The sequence below is a fragment of the Neofelis nebulosa genome, chromosome 2 (genome assembly GCF_028018385.1).
Source record: "Neofelis nebulosa isolate mNeoNeb1 chromosome 2, mNeoNeb1.pri, whole genome shotgun sequence".
Taxonomy (NCBI): Eukaryota; Metazoa; Chordata; class Mammalia; order Carnivora; family Felidae; genus Neofelis; species Neofelis nebulosa.
This window is the reverse complement of record NC_080783.1, coordinates 18,714,951-18,725,586: the sequence shown is the minus strand read 5'-3', so window position 1 is coordinate 18,725,586 and position 10,636 is coordinate 18,714,951.

Genomic DNA, 10,636 nt, shown 5'->3' with positions numbered 1-10,636 from the left:
TCTCTACTGCTCAGATTTCTGGAGCAGACCAGGTCAGTGCCTCTCCCAATCCAGACAAACGGGGGAGGGGAGGGCTCTTCTTAGGGAGCTCAAAAGAAGATAATCCCATAGGTTCCCAGGGTCATCTATTGCAGTGTGTTATAATAATCTTCTAGAGAAGTTTTGCCTTAATTTCAGTCTTTCTTCCTCCCTCTCTAATGCAAATTCGACTGCTTTCCTCTTCTTCTGGTCTTAGAAATTAGGGTAATTATCCTGCTTATTATCCCATGTGCACAGTCCCGAAGAGTTCTTTAAATTCACTTTCAATCTTCTTTTCTCCGAGTAAAAGACAATTTAAGATTATTTTAGGGGCTCTAACTTGTAACCATTTATTAACGTTGCCATTCTTTCATTTCTCTTCTTAAACTGTGATCCCGTTGAATGCAAATCTCTGGTAAAGATCTGATCCGTGTCAAATCAGCATTAGAGCAGTGCTAAGACCGCTTGGCATCAGGGGTGGTCCGACAGCAGTGTGACCTCGTTGGTTTAGATAGCGCTCCACCAAGTCTAGCCCCTCCTGGGCCTGGCTAACTTTGGAGCAGTGATCAGAATGTGTTCTGGGAGAAGAACATAACACTTATGAAGTCTCTCCTCTATAACAGGTACTTTAAGCACTTAGTACAATCTTCACAATAACCCTCTGTACACAGCAATTACTATTCTCATTTTACAAATCTACAACTCCAAGGCTGTACGAGTACAGTAACTTGCCTGCGGTCCCCCAGTCAAGATTTGAACTCTGGAGCTTTTTCATTCCAAACGTATACTTCCCCCCCCCCCTCTTCAGGACACTTGGTGGTTCAAGATCTGAATCTCAAATTTAGATCTGCGTGAGTCCAGTCTCATTCAGTGCAGGAAGGGGGAGAAGAGGGCAGAACTGGAAGCATCATAATTTCCAGGGCAGTGACCCTGGAGCATTTTGAATCCAAATTGGGGCCTGAAACCTTGGGTCATTTCTTGCCTGCCTATATTCTTAGCTGTTCAGTAGCTGTAGGGTAGATTTTGAGCTGGGCTAATCCATTAGATCTATCAAACAAAGCCTAGTACTTTTTCTAGTCACTTCCAGGCTCCTGCTGGCAGTAAACCTAGAGAACTGAGGTGTGCCACTCTGGGGGCACCAATGGCCTGGAGTTTGAGCAGCAGTGATAGAGTCTGATTGGTGGGGGGGGGGGGGCACCTGACATCTGAGTCCTGGGCCTCTTGGTAAAATCACTTTTCTTCTCCCACCTCTAGACCCCTTCTACCCTCAATCATCTCTATTTTGAAGAGAACAAAGTAAGATCTATTTCTTTGGATAATATGATTCAGCTTTTGCACACTAGAGTAAACATTGGAAAAATAGGTGGAAAGGAAATGGGGGAAGAAAATATACCATAGAACCTGATCATTAAATATCTGTTTATTAGACTACTATGTTAGTATATTTACTCAATCTTGATTTGAACACTACATAGTTCAAATAAAATGTACTTATAGTCATATGTGTGTGCATGTGTATACAGATATGTGTATATCTACTGACAAATACATGCATACATACTGTGCTGGTCCATACTTCTGTAATCAACTAATCTTTTTTCTCTTTATACTGCCACTTGGCCAGATCAGTCCTGCTCTAAATCCATGGGTGCTGAGCCACAACCAGACAGGTTGTTGGAATGCAGTTAGCCAAATATCTTCCAATGACTCGGAGCACAGCAGCCTTGGCTCATAGAAAGAGCTCTAGGCCTGGAGTTGTCAGATCTATGCCTGAACATGGTCTTTGATACCTTCTACCTTTGTGGCCTTGGGTAAGTCACTTGACCTCTCTAAATTTTAGTTTTCTCATCTATAAGGCGAAAATATTATCACTTACCTCGTAGGGTTGTTGCGAGGGTTAAAAATATAAGCTGTGAAGTACAAAGCTTATGTGTAATTTGTTTTTTATCCTCCACTGGGCTCACCAGCAGCAGTGGTTCTATGATTCCTATCACCCGTCTCGGGGGAATAATATACAACAGGTTGCTCATACATGTGTGCCCCAAGACAGTAGTGGGATTAGGAGGATCCTTTCTATTAGTGAGCATCTATCTTGTGAACAGTAGTGTGATAGGTACGTAAGGATAGAGAATACAAACAGAAAGTAAAAAAAACACAGTTGTTGTCCTCAAGAAACTCACTATTTAACCTTAAAAATAAATCATGAAAATAAAAGACAGTTGCGAAGCTGTGAATGCCATTTACGAGTGAGTACAGAATAATGCATGAATTCTGTAGATCATGTAGATAATTCTGTAGAATTCTGTAGAATCATGTAGGTAAGATGAACTTGGCCTAGAAGGATATGGAATTAAGAAGAGATTAGCCTGGGATCTTTCTTCCCATTGAATTGTTCCCACTAGTTGTCCAAGTTACTTAACTGTTGAAATATTTTCCATCATCTTTAGATTTTTTTTTAAGTTTATTGGTTTACTTTCAGAGGGAAAGGGGGAGGGGCAGAGAGAGAGGAAGAGAGAGAGAAAATCCCAAGTAGTCTCCGGACAGTCAGTGCAGAGCCCAACATGGGGCTCAAACTCATGAACCTGGAGATCTTGACCTGAGCCCAAATCAAGAGTTGGACAATTAACTAACTAAGCCACCAAGATGCCCCCATCTTTAGGTCATTTTGACATCCGTTTCATACGTGCTTCAATTCCATCTGATGATGGGGTTAGACCTCTTGGAAGAAATCAGTTTTGAAGGAGGGAAAGGAATGCCTGAAAAGAATGAAGGGGATTCTCAGTGACGGGCAGTGGCCCAAGCAACGATGATGGCGCCAGTGATAATGAAAACCCAACCTGGATGATCTAGTAAAGGGGGAAGCCCTGGTGTTATCTGATGTAACCTTCACAAAAGCCTTATGAAATTGACACCATTATTTTCACTTTATGGATGAGGAACTGAGGTTCAGAGCTTGTAAGTGAGGGAGTTGGAGTTGGAATCCAGGCCATTTTGACTCCATAATGACCCCATTTCTTTGTAAGTGATTCCTAGGGCAAGCGTGCTGGGTTGTTGACCTCTGTTCAGGTCACTCATTTTCTCTCCAAATCTAGGGGATTCTTGTTACTTTCATCTTGGATTTTTAAGACCTCATACTCTTTAATTTACCATTTCCCCAGCTGATTGCAATCATTCTCACTTCTGTTGATTTTTGAGAGAGAGAGAGAGAGAGAGAGAGAGAGAGAGAGTCCCAAGCAGGCTCCACACTCAGCACAGAGCCTGACACAGGGCTCGATCCCATGAGATCATGACCTGAGCCAAAATCAAGAGTCGGATGCTCAACTGACTGAGCCACCTAGGTGCCTCTCTACTGTTGATTTTTTAATTCTTAATTTATTTTTTTAAAGTAGGCTCTATGCTCAATGTGGGGGTTGAACTCACAATCCCAGGATCAAGAGTCTCACACTCCACCAACTAAGCCAGCCAGATTTCCCTCTACTGTTGATTTTTTTTTTTAATTTTTTTAACGTTTATTTATTTTTGAGACAGAGAGAGACAGAGCATGAACAGGGGAGGGGCAGAGAGAGAGGGAGACACAGAACCCGAAACAGGCTCCAGGCTCTGAGCTGTCAGCACAGAGCCCGATGCGGGGCTCGAACTCATGGACCGCGAGATCTTGACCTGAGCCGAAGTCGGCCGCTTAACCGACTGAGCCACCCAGGGGCCCCTACTGTTGATTTTTTTTAAGAGGTTAGCAACTCCACCAAATTTGGCCCATATTCAGAAATGGAAGCAGGCTGTCTTTCAAGCCTCAGATTAGTCCAGAACACATTTGGAGATCCAATTAGAGCCACTCAAATGCTTTGAAAGCTGGCTATTGATTAGAAATGGGAATGTCAAGTTACCTTTGCCCTAACAATAAGCTCATTACGAGGCACTTCAGAGAGATTCAGGCATTAAAGACCTTGTTTTGATGACTTTGAAAAGGTAGGGAAAAGTAGCCAGATTGTTACATAGAAGAGTTTTTGCCCTCAAATCAGAAACTAAAGATTGTGGGAAACTCTTATAGACAAAAAGACATATATACAAATATATTTTTTGTGTATGGTTAGTAACATGTTTACTAATACTAATGTGCTTTATTTCCACCCCAGCATCTCTATTAGGAAAGAAATTAGTTGCTTAAAGAGAGTCTTGGAAAATATTAGTTCAATGAATGGTCAGTAAAGGGGAGGGTACTAATCTTTAATACTCAAGCCATGCTCCTCGGCTTTCTGTAACAGGGTCTGGATTGGTCCACCCACACCCTCTCACCAGTCTCTCTTGGTACGTAAAGCATCCTAAGGATGCTGGGGATGTATAGCCAAAGAAAGCAAGAAGGTATCCTGTCCCTTACTTTTAATAACTTGTATTCTTAGTTTCTGCAAAATGACATCATTCCATTATGGTTCTAGCTAACAAAATGGCATTTAACCACCACTCTTGCCTTACTACTGGTTGCTGTAAACAAAAAATATTACAGTAACTTGTGTCTACAAATTTCTAAAATCGCTTCAAGATACTGCCAGTGTGGAGGGTGTGTGTGTGTGTGTGTGTGTGTGTGTGATCCTCTTTCTTCATATATCCACTCACAAATATTTTTGAGCACCTATTAAGTGCCAAACACTGCACAAGATGCGTGGGATGTGACAGAACCCGAAAAACAAAAAAAAGATTCCTGCCCTGATGGAGCTTTAGTCTAGTGGGGAGGCATTAGGGAGACCAACAATTAAAGATAATGTAAAAATCAGGAAAATGCATAATGTGTTAGAAGGGGACCCGAAGCCCTATGAGCACAAACTGTAAAAAAGGGAAGGAAAGGATTGGGAGGGCAGCCACCTTGCGGGGAGGGTGTGAGGTTGGGAGGCAGGTTCTGGTAAGTGGGGCGGTGAGTGGAGATCTCACTGAGGTGTGACTTGAGCCAAGACCTGAAAGAGGTGAGGTCTTCAACCAAGAGGATATCTAGGGGAAGAACATTCTGGGCAGAGAAAAAGGCATAGAGCAAAGGCCTAATGTACTTGCATATTAAAGAAATAGCAAAGAGATGAGTGTGATGGAAGACGAAGCTGGGGAAAATGGAATAGGTTGGTTTTCTGCTTGCTGACCACGAGTATGATTTTCAAACTTTTTACAGAGCTCATAATGAAGATAATTTGCCCTTTAAAGAGATTTGTGTTTGACATGTAGATATGGACACAACATAGTCAAGTAAAAAAATCAGGGAACAAAACAGTATTTATACATAGGATTCTTTTAAACTTTTAAAAACAGACATAGGCATGGCTCTCGCTTTCTACTTTATACATCTGGGAAAAAAATCTATCTTTTAACTATCATCTTGGGATTACAGACTTCTTGAAAACAGAAGATATGTCTTCGTGGCCCTGTTGGTGGGGGTGCTGATGTGTAAGCTCTCAGTATGTACAGGATTTGAATTAATTCACGTTTAATTGTATTTGTTTCTTGTTGGATATGGGTTTTTCTGTTTCATTCCTGACACATTTCCTACAAACCTGTGCCTTTCTTTGAATTCCTTTGTGATGATCTGAAGCTTCCCTGTTGGACTTCCCCATTTATAGTTCAAGTCTATGTACAGCACAAGGTTTAACCCACCAACCTGGCTCGTTACATCCCCCTTCCTGGTCAGAATTTTCTGGAGCTTCCATTAGGGATCTTTCTTGCCATTGAATTCTTCCCACACTGGTTGTCCAAGTTACTCAACTGTCGAAATGTTTCCCATCATCTTCAGATCATTTTGACATCCATTTCATAACCTGCTTCAACTCCATTTGATGATGGCCATTAAGGTGTTTTTAAGATTCTTATCCAGAAGCTTACGTATGTCTTAGATTCTCACTCCCAAGAACTATTTTCCAGATGTCTTTCTGGTGGTAAGGTCAGCTTCCACAAGTGGTTTCTGCTTCAAAATGGTTTTGGTGAGGGGCACCTGGGTGGCTCAGTCGGTTGAGCATCCAACTTCGGCTCAGGTCATGATCTTGCGGTCTGTGAGTTTGAGCCCCGCATCGAGCTCTGTGCTGACAACTCAGAGCCTGGAACCTGCCTCAGATTCTGTGTCTCCCTCTCTCTGCCCCTCCCCCACTCATGCTCTGTCTCTCTCTCTCTCTCTCTGTCAAAAATAAACCTTAAAAAATAATAAAAATAAAAAAAACCAAAATGGTTTTGGTGACTAACCCACAGGAGCCATGGCCATCCCTGAATTATCACATGGCACCATCGGTGAGAAACAGCAAATGCTCTCTGGTATTGCTTCACCCTCACCCTACGTGAGTAGATTAAATATAGTTTCATTTGGCACGGTTCTGTTTTCATTCTTCAAATCCTAAAAATGCACATACACTTTGACCGTTCAATAGTCCAAGGTGCTGGAGCTGGGGCCTCCCTGTACTTCACCTCTCTGGTGACACCTCTGTAACCAGGGTGGCTGTGACTCGTGCCCAGTGCACCCTGGGTGCATGACGGCCAAGTACGAACTCACAGTTGGCCGTTTCTCCAGCCAGGTGCTCTAGTGTCTGCAAGAGAAACGTCCTCTGCCTTTTGCTGAATGTATCACTCTGCTAGTTTTCCCTTTAGCACAGTCCAGACACTCCATCTTCTTTTTGATTCCAAATGCCATTGTACGGGTTACCTGTTCCCTCTGTTCTACTCTTCTAATCGTGTAAATTATCCTGCCACACTGAACTGGTACTTATTAAAGACAGCAACGTGAAGGGCAACGTTTCTGAGTGGCAGAAAACCACTCAAGTTGGGGTATCAGTGTCACCTCCATACATCATCAGACTATTACTATTTACATTGCTGTTATATCAAGTTACTAGTGAAACAGACATACTTGTTACCAATTCCTCTTGCCCCACCCGGGGCCTCCCTGGTCCTTCCATACACGACAAGGACCCACTGGTTTTGCTCTGTGCTCTGGTAGTGCCAGGCAGCAGTCATAAATGAAACTGGCAGTCTTTCCTCCTCATGTGGCAGCCGTCTTTTTGTCTTGAATATGGGATCTCTTTACCCCCTCCCAGGACCCCCAACAGTACTGCTCTTGACCCCTGACTCCAGACCCAGACCCTGCAGGGCTTCCCCCCCCCCCCACCCTAGCTCCAACTCTGCTCACCACCCTGCTCACCCTTCAAGGCCTGGGTGGGAGGGGGAAGAACAGGATGGAGGGCTAGTCAGGAGGATTACCCTTCTCCTACTCCATTCTCTCTTCTCCTGTCACCGATTTCTGACTGGCTGTCGATCCTATCAGGGGTCCATAAAGCGAGGAGGACTCTGGCCTGGGAGAGGGGGGTAGGGGTTAGGCAAACAGGCCAGGGAGGCAGTTGGTTGAAGTTTAACCACAATATTCTTGGTCTCTATTGTTTTGAGTGAGGCCCAATATTTCCACAGCAGGATTATAGGATCTGATTAACCATGTTAGACAACAATGCCGAGCTGGGATGGGCTTCCCCTTCCAGCTGCCAATATGAAAAAGTAAATATAACACCCAGATTTCAGAAGGGACTCACAGAAGCCCCCAAGCCCTACTCCCCAATTCTAACCCTGCTTCTGTTTTGGGCCCCCAAGTAAGGGGAGGAAGAGTGTGGTGCTGTCTGCTCCTTTAACTCCTGGCCCTTGGCCCAGCAGGACAAGTAATCCTGGCACAATCTTCCCAGGTGAGTCAATGGCTGTGTGCTCCCCACACCCTGGAGTCCTTCCAGTGCCTCTTCCGGGTTCCCCTAAGCTGTCCCAGACTCTCAGGAACCCATGAGAGTTAGGTGCTGAGAGGCTAACAGCCATTCAAAGGTCCAGGAGTGTAGAAAGCACAGCAGAAGCTGCTGGGTTTCAGGATAGAGAAACTGAGGGCAGGTAGGAGTTAACGGCTTGGAAGAATGATCGAGCCTTTGCTGGAATGCTTTGGTGCCACCCGATGACTTCCCCTTGTGCCAGGGCAAAGTAACGTGACCCCAGAATTGAGGAGAAGCATAAGGGACCACCATAAAACAAAGTCTCAGGAGATGGAAAAGTATTCCTCCAAGGGTCTGGGATGAAAGATGGAGGATAGATGGGCTTCTAGGTCAAGTAGTGAAGGATTCCCAGGTCTCCTCACACACACACACACACACACACACACACACACACACACACAAGCTACCTCATACTCTCCCTGTCTGGAGGTTTCCCCACAGGATGGGATCTTCTGAGGCCCTGTCCGACAGAACAGGGGGGGAAAATAGAGCAATAAGGAACACACAGCAAGAATAACTGGTAGCAGTTTCCAGAAGGTCATGGCAGTTAGGGAAAGCTCTCCCTTCAAAGTGGGGCTCCCTTCCCTTCTGGCATTCCTCTCTGTAGCTGAGTGCCCAGCATAACCCATTGCAATTCGGTGAGCCCACGCATTTGCTGATGTTGGTAACAAGGACTAGGAACCCAGGGTCGTGGGCTCTGAGTCTGGAGGCCTCCCATAGTAAGGTCACCTCTCCTTTTGAACAGTTTCTGCATCAGGGAAACTAGAATAGAGAAAATACTTCAGGACAGAGCTTAGAAAAGCATACATCCTGGGGCTCCTGGCTGGTTCAGTCCATAGAGAATGCAACTCTTCATCTTGGAGTTGTGAGTTCGAGCTCCACATTGGGTGTAGAAGTTTACTTGAAAAAAGAAAAGAGGGGAGGGAAAGGAAGGGAAGGGAAGGGAAGGCAAGGGAAGGCAAGGCAAGGCAAGGCAACGCAACGCAACGCAATGCAACGCAAGGCAATGCAAGGCAACGCAAGGCAACGCAAGGCAACGCAAGGCAAGGCAAGGCAAGGCAAGGCAAGGCAAGGCAAGGCAAGGCAAGGCAAGGAAACATCCTGATCCTATCAAAACCCAGTTAACATCAAGTTGCACCCTTTGGCAATATAATACCACCACGGTGATATTTTCTGAGTTAGGGTTAAAAACTGACCCTGTTCTCAAAGAGTATAATCTAATGAAAGGATGAGAAAACAAAAAGCACATAGGAAATGTGTATATAACACAGATAGTATTAATAGCACAAATAGTGAGGGAGTAGGCAGAACTGATAACATGACTTTATCACATCATGAGGAAGGGTTATCAAGAGGATCTTAGGTTTCCCCTATACTCTTTGGAGCAAATCTTCCTAGTTTTGTAAGTAGGAGAAAATGGAAGGACAGAATGATTAGAGAGAAGGAGATGCCCCTAGTGACAATATCAAGAACAAGACTAAGTTGTTGCCTTTTCTGTTCTCCTTCCTCCTGCCATCTCAGTTGGGTACAGCTGGAAACCCATTCTCTGGAAACCCCAGAGGATGACACATGAGACTCCTGCTCATCTCCCAGCAGACCAGGGCGAGGGGAGGTAAGGGCCTGGGAAAATGGGAGTTTTCAATGAATAGGAAGGCAAGAAAAGGAGGCAAGAAATAGGAAGGCAAGAAATGTACCACCTGATAAGATTAAGAAGCAGTAGCACTGAGTATTCAGGAGAGTTGACCCTCATTCCTTCCCCCAAGTGTTCCCTGTAGGTGCACTGCATCAGACCTGTGGAAGGACCCTGGTCTGACGGGGACAGATTCTTTCCTGGGCCGGAGTGTAGGAACACAAGCCTCTCTCTTTGCTACCTTACACCCTAGGAATTCCAGGGCAAGTTCCTCGGGGTTCAGTAGGAACATGGAGACCAGAAGCTCCTTCCCTCCTTCCTTCTCAATCACTTTGCTAGCTTTTGGAAGCACTCCTTGATCTGGGAGACTGGCTGACCCATAGCAGAACAGAGAATGACCCCCATGGGATTTTTCTAGGAGGCGGCTGGGACTTTGCCTTAGAGGCTGCTGGGAAAGCCCTCAGTAAGGGCTAACTAAAGGAGATGCTGCCCAGCTGGAGTGCTGAGGGATGATTTCCCTTCTAGCAAAGAGCTTGCCTGTCCCAGCTGACTGTGGGGGGAGGGGAGGCAGCCAGCCCGGCCAAGTAGGTCTTGCAGCCTAGGTGGCGCTATTTCCCTATTTTTAGGTCAAGTTGCTGCAGGAACTTCCTCGAGGTCCCTAGTCCCGCTCCTGGTTTGCTGGCTTGCTCATGTAAACCACCTTATATTATTTTTTTTTCTAAAAATACTCCAAAGCAATTGAAAGAGTCCCTTCTCCCACCAGCCAGCCCTGGCCCCAGCCCCGGCCCCGGGGAGCGGGCGGGTAGGCGGGGAGGTGGGCCACTGCTTTATTAAACACAGGGAAAACTAATATTTACGGAATAAAATTTATGGAGCAGCCACGAGAATTCGACCCTTTTATGTGCATGTGGGGTGGGGGTTGGGCCGGGCTGGGGGCCTCGGGGAGGGGCCCAAGCCAGGGGGCAGGGCTGGAATACAGCCTGGCTAGTCCAATTTGTCCAGGCAGGGATTTCCCTGGTATTGCCCAGGGATTCTCAAACACCACCCCTCGTTCTGGGGGGCAAGAACTTCGGGGCAAGAATACCAGAAGCAGACCCTCTGGGAGCAATGTTTCTCTAAGGATATGTTCAGGCAATATCCCCATGGAGGCTGCCACCTTTGGGGTAGAGGGGGGCAGTGGCAGGGAGATCATTAGGCATACTCTTACTTAACCTTTTAAAAAAGTCAT